Source organism: Passer domesticus, chromosome 8 (genome assembly GCF_036417665.1).
Source record: "Passer domesticus isolate bPasDom1 chromosome 8, bPasDom1.hap1, whole genome shotgun sequence".
NCBI classification, from domain to species: domain Eukaryota; kingdom Metazoa; phylum Chordata; class Aves; order Passeriformes; family Passeridae; genus Passer; species Passer domesticus.
Window position 1 is genome coordinate 37,869,040 of NC_087481.1, and position 20,829 is coordinate 37,889,868.

At 39.1% G+C, this 20,829-nt stretch overlaps 1 protein-coding gene across 15 annotated transcripts in view; it reads left to right on the forward strand.

The window, feature by feature from the left end:
* Positions 1-1,074: 1,074 nt before the first annotated feature.
* The window catches only part of CAMK2G (calcium/calmodulin dependent protein kinase II gamma), a 241,591-nt gene continuing 221,836 nt past the window's right edge, over positions 1,075-20,829 (forward strand). For 3 of the 15 annotated variants that reach the window (XM_064430436.1, XM_064430440.1, XM_064430435.1), the window contains exon 1: positions 1,109-1,248. The gene's annotated coding sequence lies outside the window, so the exon portion shown is untranslated. Of the gene's footprint in view, positions 1,249-20,829 lie in introns of all 15 variants that reach the window. The other 12 variants (XM_064430448.1, XM_064430450.1, XM_064430446.1 and 9 more) reach the window with 7 other exon arrangements.

Below are 20,829 nucleotides of genomic sequence, written 5' to 3' on the forward strand. Positions count from 1 at the left end.
ATGTAGGAGAATAGAGATAGTGGTGAAGGTAATCGCACCCCTAAGGAGTTACAGCTGTGCTAATTATCAAGCATTAAGAACAAGCCTGCCCTTAATAGGCCACAGCTGGATCCAATTAAGAGGGGTATTATAAAAGAGCAGGTTGGCTGCTCGAGATGTGAGATGGAGTTTGTTGGCTGTGCTGAGAAGAAGAAAGAGTCAGTGCTGTGAGGAGCTGCCCATGAGCTGTCACTGAGAAGGTACGAAACCTTTACAATAAGATGGCAACTCTGTTGTCATGGCACCTTTTAAAATTTCTTCAGTCTACCAAAAACATGATCATCTTTCTCTTAGTCTCCTCTACAGCTAGGTTCCTAGCTATTAAATATCAAACTGTGAATCTTTTATCCGTAGGGAAAACCCCTGTGATGTGTCTTGCTTTCCTGTAGGTGTCAAGTGTTAGTGGCATTTTGCCCCATACCCCAGGTGGCATTGCCATGTCAATATTCAGAGTTAGGAATGAGTGGTTCATAAATCCTGTCCTAAAGGAGCTTGGCTATAAATATTAGTTCTGTTAAAATGTTGCAAAATAATTCCTATTTAAGGCATTATATGCAATACAATATCATGTATGCAGTGTACTTATAAAAGGCAATAGTTGATTAATAAAAATTTTAATGTTTTTTGAAATTAGGAGCTGTTAGGGTTCTGCTGTCTTGAAGCTGCTGGAAGATGAGAAGCAAAAATTATGGGCTATTAAGTTTGCTACAAATGCCCTAAAATGCCAGGGGTGAAATTAAATTCCTGGTTTGGTTTTGGGCTTTGTGTATAGAAAAACGTCCCTGATGCCAGGCAGCAATATTTTCCATGTGAGTTCTCCCCTGTTGCATACTGTGTCAGCACTGCCAACTCAAAGGTAAAGTGTGTGCAAACTGGTGCTGAAAGAGGGGAAAAAGCCTCAGCAATGTCCCAGTGTGCAAAACATGCTGTGCTTGTGAAACGTTGCCTCCTGAGACAAACTTTCTGCCTTCATCACAGTTCCCCTTGCAAGGGAGTTAGCCAAGCCTAGACTCACATTTTTCACTCATACTGTATTTGATTTACATCAGCTGAAGGAAATGGCAATGTGCAGCAGTGACTCTGGAATTTAAACAGAAACCCACAAGGGATCTCCATGCTGAAGGCCAACTTCCAAATATGGGAGAAGAGAAGCAGCAGTAGTAGCCTGGGAAGACATCCTCAGCACAGCGAGGGACAAAATAGTTGGAAGTATGTGAGCTTTTTGGAATTTGTTCAGAAAGGTAACTGCTGTCATGTTTTAGTCAGAGTGAAGGAATGAAATACAAATACTGTGATTGCAGAAAGAAGCACGGTTTATGTTAACTGTCTAGGGCCTGAACAGCAGAAGTGCAGCTATTTTTTTCAATTCTATTTTTAAGTATGTAATAGTGCACTTGCTCAAGATCCAAATGTGTATCTAAACACTGCCAATATCAATCTGTTAGGATCACAGTTTAATCAGGAAAACCCCTAAGAAAAACATTTGTGAGGAAATTAGTGGGGCTCAGTGCCAGGTCTGGTTGAAAATCTGCCAGAACATTTTCTCTCAATAAAAAGAAATTCACCAATATTTAGACCCCACATTCTGTAAATTCTGATTCAAAGGCTTGAGAAGAGCTTTTAATATACGTACAGCCCAAAAAATATAAAGGCTCAACAGATTCTGTTTGCTGGCATGTTTTTGAGGTTTCTGATTTCTATGAGCAGCACTAGCTGTGTGTCAGCTAGGCACATAGAGAAGCAGTGACCTACAGGTCAAAAGAGTACAGAGCCAAAGCAGCAAGGGCAGCTGACAGAGTAGGGGAGTGCAATGTGGTTCACATTTCTACTGGGCCAATGTTTACAGAATTCTCTGGAAGTGGTACCCTTGCTCACTGCATTATAGACTAGGTTTAGAACCTTTTGTTAGCATGAGGATAAATCTGGCTTTTAGAAACAAACAAGGGGAATTAATCAAGCCAAATTGAAATGCCATTAGAAAAGCCCTACCTCTTAGGGATGTGGGCTTCTTATGAAGGAAAATAATTTGTAGGCTATTTTTCCTACTGATTGTGAAAGAACTGTGAGTTTTCTAGCATGCCTCAGGCAAGAATGGATGTGAAAGAGACAGGCTGCTTGTTGTCCTGGGACACTGTCAAGGTGAAGGTGGAACGATAGATTCTATTTTTTCTTTTTAAACTCCATAAAAGAAATGTCCTGTGTTCTGTCAGAAAATGAGAATTGATTGCAATTCAAACTTCTTGAACTGACTCTGCTATCTAAACAATGAGTGAATTTGAGTTTTTTTAAGGTCATATGGTGGTCCATATAAAAGTTTATTATTTACATGTCATTAGGTAAAACCATCAACACTTTTCAGGTTGATGAAAAGTGCAAGTTGTAGTGGATAGGGCTCCGAAATTTCAAGTCATAAGTCTCTTAAATTGGGATCGTATGCTAAAGTTGAGTGATTCTGCTACTGTGCCATCAGTGAAAGATTTAGCAGGAGTGCTACTAAATGACACCCTTATTTTTCAGAGATGTTCAAAATAAGAATGTAGCAACTTGGATAAAGTTGTTTCTGCCTAAATGAAGAGATTTTGGACATTATTCTGTAAGAAAACATTATTACAGAATGTCTTCTTACAGATGTGGCTTCTGTTTGGCAGATGTATTTTATTCCTCAAATGTCTTAAACCCTAATGCCTGATTTGTTTCTGCTTTTCAGCCTCCATTCTTGTACATGATCATGGAGTTTAGACATTATTTTGCAGTGTTAAAGATTCTTCCTCCCAGTACATGCTAAAAACTGTTCAGACTTCAGTTGAGGAATTAAAAAAAGAAGTGCTACATATAGCTGCAAATTACAAAATATCCTTGTGCTTATAACTTCAGTAGAGATATATTTTCACTATATCATAATCAAAAAAGTTATTGATTCCAAAAGCTTTTATTAAAAAATTTTAAAAGTCATTTGTACAAATTCACAAATAGACCCATCAGGATCTATTACATACCTAGACACACTCTTTTAATTCAGATCCCCAGCTTTAGATTTTTCAGCTGAACACATGGACTTTGGGAATTGTTACTTTATTCTTTCCCCCGCTTTTGTATTTTTTCATACACATTTACTGTTGAGCACTGTCAGATTCAGGGTACTGTGCTAGATGACACTCATGGCCTGACTGGGCATCTTCATGTTGTTCCTGGGAAATGGTTCTACTCTAGCACCACTATTCATGAAAGAAGCACCAAAATTTGTGTCGGGGTAATAAGAAACTTCAGGGTGATAATGTGTGATATGAAAGTAACTTGTTATCTGCTGTTCCCATTGCATCCTCTCTTCTGTGACTGAGCTTTTCCTCTCCTAGAGTTGACTCGTCTCTGTTGCAACAGATATATATTGTATAAACACAGTACTGTTTCCATTTGATAATTAGTGATAATGTGAGGAAAAACAATGCGTGCTGTGTCATCATATCCTGGCACTATGGACAACCATGGGCACAGTGATGTGAGAAGCACAGCTGTGGGTCAGGTCATGGAGTGGGCTTGCATCTAGTCATGTGGCAGGGACTACTTGCTGAACAAACTTTTAAATGCCATGCATGCTTTTATCATGCAAAACATGAGCTGTAAGAAAAGAATTGTACATATATCAAATATATGCACATTATATATTAAATATATGTACATAAATATTTATATTAATCTATGTACTCCCATGCACCTGATTGACATGCTTATCACAAAATGGGTAAGGTTGGGAAGGGATCACAGGGGAGGTCATCTGGTTCAACCTCTCTGCTCAAGCAGGGCACATTGCACAGGATTGCATCCAAATAGTTCTTAAATATTTCCAGTGAGGGAGACTCCACAGCCTCTCTGTGCAATCTGTTCCAGTGCTTGGTCACCTGCACAGTAAAGCTCTTCCTCATGTTCAGGTGGAACTTCCTGTGTATCAATTTCTGCCTGTTGCTTTTTGTCCTGTTGCCCAGGAGAGCCTGGATCCATCCTTTTAACACCCTCCCTTCAGACACTTACAGACGTGGATGAGATTCCCTCTCAGTGGTCTCTTCTTGAGGCTGATCAGGCCCAGCTCCCTCAGCCTTTCCCATGAAAAGAGATGATCCAGTCCCTTAATCATCTTTATCACCTTCAGCTGGACCTGTGCCAGGAGCTCTGTGTCTCTCATGTGTTAGGGAGCCCAGAACAGAACACAATGCTTCAGATGCCCCTCATTAGGACTGAGTAGAGGAGCAGGATCACCTCCCTCAGGCTGCTGGCAATGCTCTTCCCAAGGTACCTCATGATATCTTTGGCTTCTTGTCCACACTGCTGGCTCATGAGCAGTTTGTTGTCCACCGTGACCCCTGAGAGCCTTCCCTGCAGAGTTACTTTCCAGCAGATTAACCCCCTAGGTTACAGTATTTATGTCACTCTCTGTGAAATATTTTCCTTGCATCTCCTTTATGTAAGTTGGGAGTGAGCTTGTGGCATCTCCTAAAAAAGAAGCCTGGAAACAACTTCCCATGGCTTCATGCAAGCCTATTTTCAATCAAAATGTCTCTAACTAATGTAGACTAAAAATGCCATGTGTCTTTAATTAGGTTTGCATTTCTCTTGGAGACTGGGAGCAAAGGCAGAGAGAATTTAATGCAATAGAAACGCTGGGAAAATTACATCTGAAAATGAGGTAATGAAAACAGATTCTGAACACGGGACTGAGGCAGAAAATTTATTTTGGGAACATTATTTAGGCATTGTACTGTCAGAACTGCTTTGAGTAGCTGAGAGATTTCATGAAAGGAGATCTTGTTTTGTCCATGAAATGACAGTGAACATAGGAAACATGCTTTCTGTATTTTAGTTTCAAATTAATGAAAAAGGAGAGGAAAAGCATGGGTCAAAACTGAGGCACAACATTTTAAGAAGTTACACACGCGCACAGACGCATCTGGGTACATACAGTTCCTGTGTCCACAACAGAACCCCTTGGGATGTCAACTTCCTTCTGCTGCTGTAGGAAACCAGTACTTCTATAACTTTCAGGAAGAGTTTAAAATAATATCACTAAGTGTATTTCCAAATGTGAGTTTGAGCAGGGAAGGCCATGTGCTGCACTAGCTGTTGTCAGGAAGGCTCTGTAGTGAGTTTCTGACGACTGCTTGGACTCCCGGATGGTTATGAAGTGTATCACTGTGGCACAGCTGCTTTCCAAATCTTGCAGCTGAGACAATCCTGGGACAAACATAGTAACCTTCACCACTGGACACTGAAATCTGGTTCTCCTTTTAACTGTTTTGTTGCAAAATGGAGTGTTAGTTAAATAGCTGAAGTACAAAGAGAATCATAGTTTGTGGGTTTGTGAGGCTCAAACCCTTAGAGCAAGTGCCCTTCCAGTGGCTATGGAAAGGGCTCCAGTACTCTGGGGAACCCTTTGATTGCATGTCAAATGTACAGTGACAAGATGAGATATAATATCAATTGCCACATGTTATGATAGGAAATAAACTTGCCAATGAAAGAGCAGATGTCATAGCATGAGGTCTGTCTTACATGGACTAGGAAAGAGATTATTATGTCTATAACATTGATCAGGGTTGCACAACAGATAACAAGGTAATGGAATTTGTTGGGTTTGGGTTGTAAGAAAATGCATTTGGGGTTGGGTTGTAAGAAAATTTAAGTCCTATTCCACTCTAGCAAACAAATGTCATTAGTCTTCTTAAAAACAACAAGAAAAGTGAGTACAAAAAGAACATGAATATATTTTTTAAGAAACAATAATATCACAGATGCAAAAATCTAAAGCAGATATACTGATTTTATAGTTGTAAGAGATGTCCTTTTTTCACAAAGCATCTAGTGGGTGCAAGTGGGTGCGCACAGAGATGCTGTGTGAGTGGGGGACTATGGCCTTTGCACTGAAATCCAGCAGATCATAGGAAACCATGCAGCAAAGTACACCACAGAGGAGGAAGAGTAAACACAGCATCCTGGCTGCTGCCATTCTGCTCTCTCTGCCCACAAAATAGGAAGGAGCAGAGCTGCAACTCAGACCTGTGTCTCTAAGAGAACATTAATAAAACACTAAGAGAAGAGCAAATAAATCTAAAAAAAAATAAATGTATGCCCCCAAATACCCCCAGACCCAACTAAAAAAAACCCCTTCAAACCCAACACAAAAAAAGCAAAGCCCCCCTGACCTGCAAAGAGCCCAACAGGCTGAAACTGCATAGTTCAGATTCTGCTCACAGTCTCTCCAGTCCAGGGCTGGAACTGCAGGAGGTGCATAAAGGCAAGAACTTGGGGGGTCCAGGAGTAGAACAACAGGGAGTGTAGACATGCAGAGAGAGAAATCCTTAGTAAATGCAGGACTAGAAGAACAACAGCTGCCAGAGGCCAAGGGTTGAGGTGCCTTGTCCCAGAAGAGCTATGTAAAGAATCTTGCCCAGCACCTGTCCTTCGTGTCCCAGGCTGGGTCATTTTGTGATAACATCTAAAGCTGCTACTATATATTGGAGAAAAAAAATAAAAAAAAGAAGGGGGAAAAAAAGAACAGTGATAATAGTGACATTCATTTGGAAAGAGTCGTTTAGAAAAGATTCAACTCTGGCACAAGCTGAGAGCTAAGGAGAGGAGTAGCCATTATGATAAAATAATTTTGGTTTTCTTACTGATAACAAAACAACTTAAAAGTGCATGTAAACATAAACTGAGTTTTATTCAAAGTGGTGATAATTCCCTCTAATGAGCTTTGAGCCTGCTATAAACTGTTAAATACTCTAAAGTTATGGCTTACGTTGAGTACCTTTAAATACACAGACAGTGTAGGAGCATCCCAGGGAATTAACCATGCAGCTGATAAAAACTATAGAATGGAGAAGTGTGCTTCTTTGCTCCAAATCCAGTGTGTGGCTCTTACACCTCCCCCAAAATCAAAGGAGTTTTGTTTCTTTCTACTTTACTGTTTCTTTCTACTTTCACCTTCTGTTCTCCGTATACTGAATTTCAACCAGGTCAATACATGGGAAATTAGGTGCCACTGCCCCTGTGGTCTGCAAAATCAAACAGATGGCACCTGACACCTTAGAAATTTATCCTCTTGCAGGTACCATGGCCAGAAGATGGCTTCTATGATGAGAAGAGGTAATTTGGCACTACTGCTAGTGCTACTGCAAATGTATGATGTATGGAATATGTACATGTATGGAATGTTCCGGAGCTTCATGAAAATCTGCAGGATGTTTCTCTTTTCTCTTTAGTCTTTCCCAGCTACCATCCAACAGCCACACTGACTTCTTAGTATTCCAAAAGCAGAGAAAGCTAACTTCATTTGAGATAAGAAACAGAAAGTACTTCCTCTCCATGTTCCTAGGAGCACAAGTACTTACACTGGCATTCCACAGGAAGGTAGCAGTTGTCGTAGCTCAGACCACTAACCCCTCCAAGTTCGATCAGACTGTGGCCAGTCCTGACACTTTCAGAGCAAGGTTTAAGAAACCCCACTTTGGATTTCCCATCCATGGTAGGAGACTGTGGGTGTTCTTTTTGCCCCAATAATGTGGCAGTGAATTCTTCCTGTTACTTTTGTTATAACCTGAAGATAAAGCAAACTCCTTTTTGACATGAAATTGTGCTGAATTCAGAATTTAGATAGATTTATTCTCCTACACGTGAAAATCCCGCTAGGGTGGGATTTCACAGGCTGCATGATTCACATACTGGTAAAATGACATTCATAAGTATTTGGATTTACAAAACTGATCAGCTCACAAAATTCCCATTGTAATCTGCAAGAAATACAGATACAACATAATGATTTGAGATTATGAACAGTAAATACTTCTATCATTTTGCTGCCACAATTTACAGTTTTTAAGAAACTGGAAGTATTGTTTAGCAGTAATAATAATATCAATTTATCTGCTGGTAGATTATTCTCCATGGTTGTGGCTTATCTGTTTTATCTGCAAGAAGTTGTATTGCTTGTATCTACTGATATGCTTTGCAAGTTCATTCATCACTGTATTTTTGAAAGGATGGTTTAGATATTAGCTAATGTGTTGTACTCTCTTCTGAGGTTGGCATGGACTAAGTCTTATTTTAGCAAAGAAGGAACTGAGACTTTTTAAAAATAAACAATTTTTCCTTCTTTAGTAGTGCCTGAAATTGCTAAGTCATATTTTTAGGCTTAGTCTATACTGCCTCTTTTTGAAATATTTGAGAGCACTCTCTCTATGTGCTTTTATTTTACATAATTTGACATGAACAGAGTAATTACACATCAGACTCAGAGGTGTCAAGAAGTGGTCTCAGAATTAATTTTGTAGTCCAATCCAATTATGGGTTTTAGCCAATGGTCTTGGATACATCTGTGAATAAGCACCTGATTTGCAACACCCCAAGGTGTTCAACATTGTTAGCTCTATTTTGCCAGTTCTGGGTATTCTAAGCTAATTCTTTTGACCTCTCTGGCTCCAGTAATATCCATGGCTGAAAATCCATTATCTGAAATTCTTAACTATAGGTGTTAGATTTCAGATAGAGATAGTATGATACTACTTATGTCTTGGCAGTGTCTTTTTCTGTGACCTCCCATTCTTGAAATGTTTGGCATAGTTAAAGCTTTCTTACATGGGGGTGGTTTATTTACTCTGTGTAAATTATATTGTTATAAGACTTCTGCATATCTCCAAATATGAGTATTTGAACCATGTGGAAGAGTATTTAATATAAGCTACTAGCTTTATATATATTCAAACAAGACCAAAAAAAGTGGAGCTTATACCTCAGTCTTCTGTAATTTCTGCATAAGCCATTAGTTGACCCAGATTTCCTAAGTACTTAGCCCAACTTTGCAAAATTTTATCCAAGTCCTAAGCACCCAAGGAAACATCTTTACTGAAATCCTCATGTCACTGAATTAAGTAATAGAATGCACACATACTGTAATAGAGCAAGGAATTTACCCTTGAGCTTCAAAGAACTTCTGCGACCAGGGAAAAAAATCTGGAGACTATTTTCCTGTTTTAGTATTACTAGGACTAATGCGACAGAATTATATTTTTAGGTATGTGCACATTATTCCCAAACACATTCAGTCTAGACTTAAACACTCTTGACAGTCCAGAGGTGCTCCTGGATATTGCAAAGGGAGCTGTGAAGCAGAGCAGGAGCTGCCCTTGGACTGTGTGCATAAACACTTTGAATGTTACTTAGTCTGGTTAAAACTAAATCCATCTTCTTGAACCGAATAAATTTCTTCTTCTCTTGTGGATGTTGCAGGTAGCAGCTCAGCAATAGATAAGGTCAGCAGTGTCTGACCACAATAAATAGTGCTATGGTACTACACAGTGCACAGTCTGTGCTGGCTAGAAAACTGCACAGAGCTTGGTGTGCCCGAGGTTCCTTTGTGAAGGGTCGTAAATGAATAAATAATGTATAGGAGGCTGTACAACTGTGGATGGAAGTTGGGGAATAGCCATTCAGTCATGAGTGTTGCTGGTGAGTTTTAACATCTTCCAGAATATCTTCAGGGGGTCTGCAAAGCTTTCAGACACTCTGGGAGTTTACAAGCGGCTCACATAAGACTCTCAGACAGAATTTTTATAGTCTGTAACATTCCAACGTGCTTTTTGGTAACAATAGTCTATTATTGTTACAAAACTGCTATTAGCATTCTTCTGGGAGGTGAACATATCCCCTTAGTTATGTTTAGATCCCTGACAGGAGCAGCAGTTGAGGGCAGTGCAGCTCATTTGCGTACAGTTGTCCCATCATGCAGAGTACAGCTGTAAACTTTTCCTGGCAGATCGTTTATGCCATCTCCCCTAGTAATTCTAGGAATAGCCTGCCCACTTCATGTGGGACAATATTAATTTTCTATTTGCTGAAGAACTGGTAGCACACAGAAGTAACACACAGAAAGCCAGCAGAAACACAGATATTCTTGCAGTGGAAATTGTACAGAGTTACTATGAAAACAGTCAGTGAGGTGATGTAAATGTATATTTTATTTATGTGTTGTCATCTGTAAAGACACAAAGGCCTTGCCTTTGTTTGGAATTTGGCCTGCAGACACTTAGGTAGAGGAAACAGTACAACTTCCAGTTCTGTAAGAGAGAAAGCAAACAGGTGCTTTGCGAGATCCTGGAGTCATCTCTGCTCACACCATTTTTTTCCTTGTTTTTTGTGAGTTTACCTTGTGCAGGGACACCAGAAACTGTAACTGTGGTTTCCAGCCCAAACAGTGCCCTAGATTTCAAATGATCTGCAGTGTTGCAACAATGTGAGCTGCAGCAAGGTCAAGTTTTTGAAGAGCAACACCCCAGAGTGTGCAATTCATTTTGAATGAGACAAGAGTTCTCACTTCAAAGTATTTATATGAAGTAAAGACTTTTTAAAGGAAGTAAAAATAATGTGAATAAAAACTAGTTTAAAATCCCCTTTAGAAGCAGATCACCCTTAATCTGTTCAGAAATAGAGTTCATAACTCTTTCTGGAGACTCAGTGACAGCCTCCCTTGGCACCATGTGTATCATCGCTCCCATCTAGCCTATTGACTAATCTACTTGTTAATAGCTCACAGTTTGAAACAAATTCATCACCCACATCTTTATTGCTTAGGCTGTAGCTTTGTCCTGGACCTGACACTGGTGCTGCAAAAGAGGCATTAAAACTGAATGCTAATGCAGAGAACTCTTCACACTCACACACGTGGTCAGCCAGATCAGCCTAAAAGGAATTCCCCTGATTGTCTTCAGACACTCAGCAGTGGTTTTTGTTCAATGGCTGCAGTGTTCTTGTCAGGCTTTTGTTTTGAGAGGCATAATTTTGTCTGTTTATTTTCTGATGAAAAAAATCTGCTTTCATTGCATCATTTTAGGTAATTTTCTAATCTCAGCTAATTTGACATTAAGTTTTTCTGACTACCGTTTCAGGGTTTGCCTTAGCATTTGTATTACTACTAACTGAATGCTAGGTTTTGAGTTTTCTAATTATTTAATGTCTTAAAACTTCTTAAATTAATGTGCCTAATCCCTGTATCTCATTTGGAGAGAAAAGCTCAGAAATGGGGCACTCTAATTCTGAAATCCCAGACAGTAGTTCAAGTCACAATCCTTAATTAAAACACTACTCTTAATTACAAATGTACATTACCTTTCAGGATCTGACTCAACTTTCTGTTGTCCCCATTAAATGTGATAGTTCATTAATGTATTTACTTTGCATTTGGTTTATCTTTATTAGTGGTCAGCACGAGCCTAGAAAAGGATTCAGAATTTTCTTCTATTTAATGTCAAATATTTTTGTACTGTGGATAATGTCTATAAATCTATTGCAAAGAAAGTTCCTGGTACCCTGGTGCCTTCTGAGACTTAATAATCTCACAGATGGTGACTCCTAAAACATACCTTATTACAGCTTGGGAAATGAGCTTTTCAGTGCAGAGTGCTGGAATTCATAAATATGAACTCTACTTCTGCAGAAGTTCCTGGTTTTCATTGGGGTCCCCAAGGTCCTCCAGTGCTTCCATAACAAATACTGTCAGGGAAGCTGTATTACCTTCTCCAGCTTAAAGCTGTGTGGTGGCTAAATAGCTAAACTTGTATAGAATATATCAATCATCTTTATGACGTTTTTTGGAAATATTTCTTTGAAGTGTCAGGCCATTTGATGGTTGAAGAGAGTTCATACTTTTTAAAGGACTGTTTTATAGTGCAGTTCAAGTCTCAGAAGGAATTATGAAGTGGCTTTGGAATGCTTTTTGCACATTGGTGCCTACCTCAAATCTTATCTGCTTATAAATAAAATGCTATTTTTGACAGCTACTCCTACATATTTTGATTGGAGAGTGAAAGCCAAGAAAAGTTTTCTTCCTGTTCATTAATTCCTTGCAGTAAAGGACTCAAGTTAGGAACTCAGATTAGGAAAGATGCAACGTGAGGACCCTTGTAAAGACTCTGTTTGCAGCCTTGGTATTCAATCAGGAGCCAGAATAAAGAGCACATTCTCAGAGTGGTATATGATGTACAGGTACAACAGGAATAAAAGATTCCAACTTTTCTCACTAGTGTTCTTAGGTCTGGTTAAGAATAGCCCTTAAAAAACAAACCAAACCAAACAACCAAAGCCCCACACCCCTCACACCCCCTCCAAAACACACACACACACACACACACACACTCTTGGGTTTTAGCTGTCACTTTCAGAATTAATGCAACTCCCAGTATAGAAAGCACCAGGTGTCTTTTGCTCGGAACAGTGGCTGTAGTGGATTCAAATACAAAATTAACCCAGGCTTTGGCTTAAAGCTATTTGAAATAGAGTGTCAACAATTAGGAGACTTGGATTTTAAATTTTGTGGGACACTGAGTTATTATACAGAATCCCTAGATTACTACTAATCTTTTGAATAACCATTGATTCTAGCAACATGTGTAGACAACTCAGCAAATATTTCATCCAGATTTCTTGCAAGGGTAGTACATGCTTATTGCAAGCTTTCTCCTTGTCAACACCAACTGCGATAACAACTTAATGCAGTTGTCAAAAATGTTCTGTATTTCTGAAATCTGCAAATCCACACTTGCTGTCATACACAAAATAGAAGAAGGATTCAAAAATAATAAGGTTGAAGATTGCTTAAAAACTGAATCAAATTCAATTTAACAGCAACCAAACCCCACAAGAGTTTTATCATCAGATGTTTTTTGTTTTAGTGGAAAAAAGAGATTTGGGATCCTGTAGCATCAAATCCTAGCTTTTCATCCCACTAAGTGATCTGTGGAAATACTTTCTGTGATCTAAAATAAGACATGCACACCGGAAGTATAAAGATACTGTTTTTCTGTGGGAAATCAAACGCAGATTCAGAGTTCCTTGAGTCAGGCTTTTTGCACTGTTTATTTGGAACGACCTTGGTTTCAGCTGTTCTGTCAATGTAAGTCATACAAGAAAAAAATTAGGAAAAAATTGTTCACTGAAAGAATAATAAAGTACTGGAATGCTCTTCCCAGAGAAGTGGTAGAATCACCATCTCCGGATGTGTTTAAAAAAAGGCTGGACGTGGCACTTAGTGCTATAGTCTAGATTCTGAGTTGAGGTGTTAGGACATAGGTTGGACTTGATGATCTTAGAGGTCTCTTCCAACCTCATTATTCTATGATTCTGTGGTTCTGTGAAAATTCTTCAGTATGACTGCTTCATGGAGAAGAATTCCCTGTTTCACTTGATTGTTACTGGTTGTGTAATTGGCCAATGCACAGATGGTCTATCCTGTCCCTGAGAAAAGCCTTGAGGCAATAGTTGCTAGAGATATTAAAATTTTGGTGTTTTCCTTTTCTTTTGACAGAAATATGATGCTTGTATCTCTTTTAGACTAATGTATTAGAAAATTTTCACCAGGGTTTGTGAAAATGCTCTGCCCCTGTGAGAAAGTACATATAAGTAAGTTATTTTTGATGTTTTAGTTGCTATATTTTTTTCCCAGAAATGTTAAAGACTAGTTCAGGGTCAGGAATGCCCATCAAATAGGAGAGTCAGAGTAGCCTGTAGTTCCTTTGGGAAAGCAATGCTGTCTCACTGCCAGTACCTTTGCCAGACTGTTACAGGCTGGAGCTCTAGTGTCTCTCATATAGGAAAGTGAATTGTTGCCTATCAGCTACAGCTGCTGTGTGTCGCAGTGGCTGTGGGTTATTTCTTACTTTGGGGGAGAAAACTGAAGGTGGGAAAATGGAGCGTCTGTTAAAATTCCTAGAAAAGTATTTATTGATTGGTACAGATATCAGGACCCTTGAAGACCACTCAGGAGATGACTCTAATTTACAAGGCTCAGCACCACCCAGCCCCTCAGTAGTCTGAGAACATGCTGAGAGCTTGTAGCAGCTCTGTGTGAGTGAGGGATCTGCTCCACCCCTGCTGGGCATCAGGCTGAGGAAGTGCTGGGGAGGTCACGCTGCCCAGAACTGTGGGAACAGTGTGGATATGAGGGGTGGGGTTAAGCCTGTGTATTGGTGCAGTCTCCACTTCGTCATGGTGCAGCTCCTGAATTGTTAACAGTCAAAACTGCCCTCTACTACTTTTCTGTCTTCCTCACTGAAGTGGATACAGCTAAACCATGCTCTCTCTAGTGATTTTCTTGATCATTGCAGTTGTACACTGCTAGGGTATTTTCTTGAGCTGCCGCATTCCTGAGGTAAATACATCCTTCTTCCCACTCTTCAGCCATACCGTATCTTTCTTGATAGGGAATCTTTTATGTCAAACCCAAAACATTTTCATAGCAGATCTCATAAATAGATGCTTATATACTGCTGTGACGCTTTTTCTGTATACATACATTTAACTTATCTGCAGTATTATCAGGGTAAGAGTGAGACTTCGTGTGATTTTTATCTGTACTGCACCTTTTTTCTGATTCTTGCAGAACCGATACTAATGTGCACAGTTATCCAAAATATTACAATTTCTTTGTCTTATCTCTCAATGGTAATGGCAATCTCTACATTAAACACAATTACTATTGTTAGTAATTTTTTTTATATATAAGTGCCATGATTTTATGACCCCCGTAGACAAATTCAGATAAGTTTGACTCAAGGAAATCTAGAATCTCCTGACATAACAGTGAAGAAATTTGAGAATGTTATATATATACATATATATACCTCATGCAAATTTAAAATGTGTTATTTCACTTTAAAATAGAGGCATCAGCAAATGTCCCAGTATTCACTGATATGATCTTGTGACCAGCAAGAGGGGGAAGAATGACTTAAACTTATACAGGCATTTCCTTATCTTCTAGAAATTAGAGCCTGCTGCTCCTACTATGTGATGTCTTCCTTATAGTGGCATATTTCTTGAGATTACCCAGAGAGCACCAACATTTCTTACAGGGAAAATAAAAACCCAGACTTTTATTGTCTCTTTTCTGCTCCACGTCTGATGTCTGTCTATTTTCAGACAAATCTGAGCCTCCATGGCTGAAACAGGTTTAGCATTTACACAGCTCAGAGCAATGAGTCACATCTTGGTTCTGTTCAGTAAAGCACATAGAGTTCATAATGAAATACAAAGTTATTTCCAGACAGGGCCCCTCTCTGAAAAATGTTAACAGGTGGAAGCCCTAGTAGATAACTTAATGTCTGCTCTTCAAGAGAGGGTTATTTTTACCACCAGCCTGAGTTTGGTGAGTGCAAGTGTACCATGCAATGATATACAGAAAGCATTTATAGCTGGAATGCTCTGGAGTGCCATGTCCCTCCCCATTTTTAAAGCAGAAGAGGCAGTCTGATAATGTGTATGCATTTGTGCTTTCATAACACCTACATGAGGACGTGATTTGATTTCTAGGCACAGAATTAATTTGATCACTTTGAGAACTGGCTTATGATTAGAGAGTACCCAATATCAAGTCCATAGGTGCTTTGATGAAAAACAGTGTACAAAAATATTTTTCATGAAAATGCAGTTTGTCTTTTTGAAGTTACTGATCACAGTAAGTTTACATCCATGTAAACATTTCTAGAATTTCATTTGCTTATATATAAGAAGTCATCTAAGAAAAATGGTATTCTTCTCCCTCCATTCATTTTTTGCTTGAGGAAAGGTTATTAATTTGTAGCTTCTCTGAAAATTTTGCTTTTTTTCCCAATGTCTGACTTTGTTTTTTAACACTTGAAGAAATGCATGCCCACGAAACTGAGGAACTTTTGAAGAAATTTGAGCTGGTAACTGAATGCAAAAGTCTTGTCTGAGAACTGCTTAGCTGAGGAAGAAGAGACTTGATCACTTGTGGAATTCCCCCTGCCTCGACCCAGTGGATGGGCAGTGACCTGCATTCTCCCCCTGGCTCAGCAGCTCTGGTCAAGGCTCATCACAGTGACTTCAGTGCCTTTCACAGCACTGTCTGCTGAAGTACTGAGGCCCACCAGTGTCCCCTGTGAATGTGGGATAGCAGTGTCTTATAAAAGCACAATGCATTCCCAGTGTGCTCCTGGGAGAAAGGAGTCCAGCTTTGCTCAGGTCCAGCTCTGTGGGGAAGGGCTGTAGAAAAGAAAGCCCACAGCAGCAATGTAAAATGGTAAGTCCCATTGTGGTGTAAACAGAGTTTAGGTTTAGAAATGAAGAATTCAGTGGTGAATCACATGAACTCTCCTTCCCACTTACTAAATACAAGTTTTTAGAAAAAATCTGCATTAGTAATACTATAAAAATCTGCTTTTATTGGATTATAGATTGCATTGCATATCCTCAACTGAAAAAAGGGGGGTTGTCCCCCACGCCCCCAGGATTCTAGCTAGGCCACTAATATATCTTATTTTAAGAGATCTGCTCTGTGTATTTTCATTTCTTTGTCTTATCTGAAACACCCAGTTTGCCAGAATGCCAAATAGAGGCATGTTTTTGATGAGTATCTTTTCTTTAGAAACTGGGCTGAGAGCCACAGACTTGCTTCCAGTGAACCACCAAACATTCTTTTAATTTGATGATTTCAGTAACTGTTGTATTTGGATGAACCCAGGCAAGTTTATATGTGAAAGTGTCTGTCTTTCATTGCTAATCCTTTGAGCTATTCAGTCTTTTTAAATCCTTGTCTTTTTAGGCTTAAGAGGGTTACAAATCTACCCAGACACTTACAATATTCTGTTTTAGGACTTAAAAAAGCATTTCAAGGCACTTCCTGTATTTAAGATTGTACTGATAACTGCAAAGAACTTTTTTAAAGCAAAGATTTTTGCAACATCAGCCAGCATACAATAGTATTTTTTTTCAGGTATAGATGTGCTTAATAAGTAAAGAATATTCCTTGCATAGATTAAAGTCATCTTCTGTAGGAAATGACATCAAGCATGGAGTCAGGTTATCTGATGTCTTGCTTAAAAGAATTTTCCAGCTATAAAACGTGGACTTAACATGGGCTTGCAGAATGTCCTTTCAAAAAAGGAGAAATTATTTCATGGTTTTCAAGGTTACAGTTACATAACTAGAGACTGGAATATTGGACAATAGCAGTGAAATGGAATAAGGTGTCTGCCTTCAGAATAGTCAGTGCTTCATATAAACAGGCTTTGAGATGGTAGAAGAAAGGTTTGTGCCATGGGCTCTCAGATGTTCAGCAGACTTTGGCACTGCAGTCTTCCTTCCAGACCTGGGCAATCAAAATGGTCACTGTTTCTGTACTATCACACTGCAGAAAAGTGAGAGTTCCCTGAACCAAGCTACTTCAAACTCTGTGTCTAAACTTCTCAAAAATTACTTCTCTGTTTATTATTAGCTTTTTTTCTATTTTCAGTTCTTATTTTGTTTCAGCTAGAAACCAAGACCTTTGATGATTTCAGCAGCTAAAAACGTATAAATAAAGAAAGTGTAAGTATGGTTATTAAATCTGGGGAGTTCTACAGAGTTTCAGTGATAGTAAAGATGTTCTGGCAAGTATCCATATCTTTAAGCTTGCTGAATCAAGATGGTGATCATTAATTCCGCTGAATTTTAAGAAAGATAGGTAGTGATGTGAAAGAGATTATTTTCTTCCTTGTTTTTCTTGGTTTAGTGAAAATCCAGAGTATCACAAAACATATACTTTCATGAAGTTCTCAACAGCAGAAGTTGCCATCTTTTACTGAACAAATTACAACTTTCAGCTACTCATGGAAATTGCTCTTAGAATACTCTTTTAAGGTCATGGACAGCTAAAAGTAATCAATTATGCTGGAAATGGTATCTGAGAAAATCTGAAATTGCCTGAACTTGTCAGCATAAGAGACTCTCTGCTTGCTTAGTGGGAAATAAAAATATTCACAGCTACTATGAACAGTAGGAGATGCAAGATACTTAATATTTTTCTAAACTTCATAAAATGTTTTAAAGCACTCATATAAGTGCTGTACTCTTGTAAGGTGGCATGGTGGTAGCATCTACTTCTTAATCTGCTTCTAAATTACTAGGTAAACACACTCCTATGCCTTACCAGATATTAAAAATGTATTAGGAAATATCAAAAATAGATAGGTGATTCAGCCTTCATCACAGTAGGTCTGCATTTTTCTGTGGTGGAAGACAAGGGTTAAAAGGAATTACCCTTAACCTTTTGGGTTCCAGAAAGAACTGCACTGAACATGGACTTGCTTTAGTTTTAAATCCCTTGTCTGACACCTGCCCCTCCTCCTGCAGTACACAGTGATGCATACAGGTCCAAAAGCTACAATAGCCTTTAAATCCTGAAACAATCCTCTGTGCTTGCTGTCTCTATCATGGAGATGGATGCTAAAAAGTTGGCACTTTCCTCTCTGTGAAACAGAGGATTTTGAATTAAAGAGAATAGTTCAGTTTAAGGTTTGCTAACAAATGCAAACAAATTCCTGAGAAGCAGACCCTGACCTCCCTAGTGTGATTTTTTTCTTCCTGTGTCTTACTCCACAAACTTTGAGAAAATGCTTCCACTTATCACAAAGCCTCCCTTGTCCAGAAAAGGAGGGAATGCCCTGGTTTCCATGCACCCTGAGGGGCTCCCTGAAACACCCCTGTGTTGCCCTGTCTCGCTGGTGCCCTGGGGGCAGCCCGACTAAGCAGAACATCGGATTGCTTCCAGGCACTGCTGCCTGCCAGCACATTGTAGGACTAACTTGCAAGGAATGTTCCCCTTGGCAGGCAGCCTCCTCCTGGCATCAGTGCCAAATGATATCAACCATAATTGTTACTATTTATGTTTTTTCTTGTTGCTTTTATGAATCACTGCTAAGACAGGTTATTCCAAAGCTTTGAACAACTCGTACAGTGGAAAACCTGATAATAGGTAGAGGATAGTATGAATTATTTGGAATTGAGTCTACAGTTTTTTGAGCTGAGAGATAAAAGCATATTCTCGTTGAGCTGGGAGCTCCAAATAAAAGAAATGCTGAGTCTTAGGACTCCAGCATTGACACTGTCTTGCTATGTGCCCTGGAGAAGTTTCTTGAATGTCTCTCTTTGTTTTCTTATACTTTTCTCTATATTCTGTTAATTTGCACTTTTTTCCCAGCTCATTTTAAACTAATGTAAGTAAGCAAACAAGTAAATAAATATTTCAGCACTGAGAATAGAATCATCTGTATGCAATGGGTCTAACTGTGTACTGAACTTCTTAGTGTGTGGATGAAATATACAGATAAAAATGGTAAGTCTATTTTTGCCTGAAACTAACACACAATTGCAAATATAACAACTCTGTCCTGTTTTGCTTTTTCCAAGTAAGCAAAATACAAATACATATGAAATTCCTGCGGTGAGCAATGCTGTAAGTGCCCAACAGCTCTGATTCAGGTTTGCACTTCCAGAAACCCTGGACATGCTGTCACAGGCATTCTGGAAAATGTTGAGTGAAACAGCTATGCATGCACAGTAATTCTGGCATGTCCTAAAAGCAGGTGACTACTGTCAAGTACAGTGTCATATGAATGCAGGCAGTTTTTATCAGGAACTCCCAAGCAGAAATTTGTTTGTCCTTTTCTATGTGTCACGACTAAAGCAGACACAAAAATCCATATTCTATAAAAGAGAGGACATTGTGTGCAAGGTGCTCTGGGCGTGGGTGGATTTGGATGTCCACTGTAGCAGCAGAGGAAAATAAGTCCAGTCTTTGATGCTGAAGAGTGACCTTCTGTAGCACACATGGGCTAGTAAAGGCTTCTGTGGTAGTACTTGAAGGATGCTTTAAGTTCTAAACAAGGATGTTTATAAGTGTTTTTCTCCACTTCTTGTGATTGACTGTGGGAAAATATAGTACCCACCTCTTCTTCCATTTCTAGTGTGTTTAATGCCTCTGCAATGATGTTATATTAATAATATTGCTTTTTAAACTTCCATACTGTTGCTGAGTAATACTCATGACAGAATTTGAGCTTTTTATTGCTTTTAGTTATTATGTATTTAATTCTAAATGCACTACTACATATTTCATTTTGCAAATGAGAAGTACCTATCAAACATCACAGTTTATACTGGCAAGGTTATGAAATGTACTATTCAAGCAAGATACAATGTTTTTTAAAATTTGAGATATCACAGGAGTGCACATGCTAATGTGGGCATATAATGCAACTGCGTATCCCCAAATATTTTCATTTTCATCAAATCACCCTAAGCTACATGAGGAAGTGGGGCTGTTAGCCAGTGTAACAGACAGACCACAAATATGAAGCATCTGGAGACCCAAGCAAGGCAGCACACTATGTTATGCCATCAGAGGTCATGACACTTGTACAGAAATAGAAGAGCTGGTGGCTTGGAAGCAAGAGGCAGAAGGTTTGAGCTGATTAGGGATGCCCTGCCCATGCCAGTTCTTCTTCTTGCCTTCAGACAGGCATTATGGCAAAGCAGGCACAATGTTTATCCTATGAAGAAAACCAGGATATTTCTTAGTACAAGGCATGGAGAGCAGTGGAAGAATGTTGAGGTACACTGCATAAGTCACTTACTTGAAGGAAAGGAGATGGTAATTTTTTCAGTGTCTCAAATCAAAGACTGAACTCTAGGGAAGTCTCTAAAATGCTCTAAATGCCTATACTGGGGCAACATGCAAATCCTCTCCATCAGCTTTAGCGAGTGCACCCTCACCCCTGGTGTCCAGTGCAGCAGTCTCCAGCTCACATTGCAAGGATCTACAAGTTCAGTTGTTTACTCTCCTGACCCAAGCCCATAAATGCACAGAAATATTTTTTATATCTTGTTGTCTTTATTCCAAATTCTAGTTAGTGCAAAACTCTAGACAAAGTTTGCTGGATAACCAATGAGATGCTTTATTATGATGAAGTTTCAGAG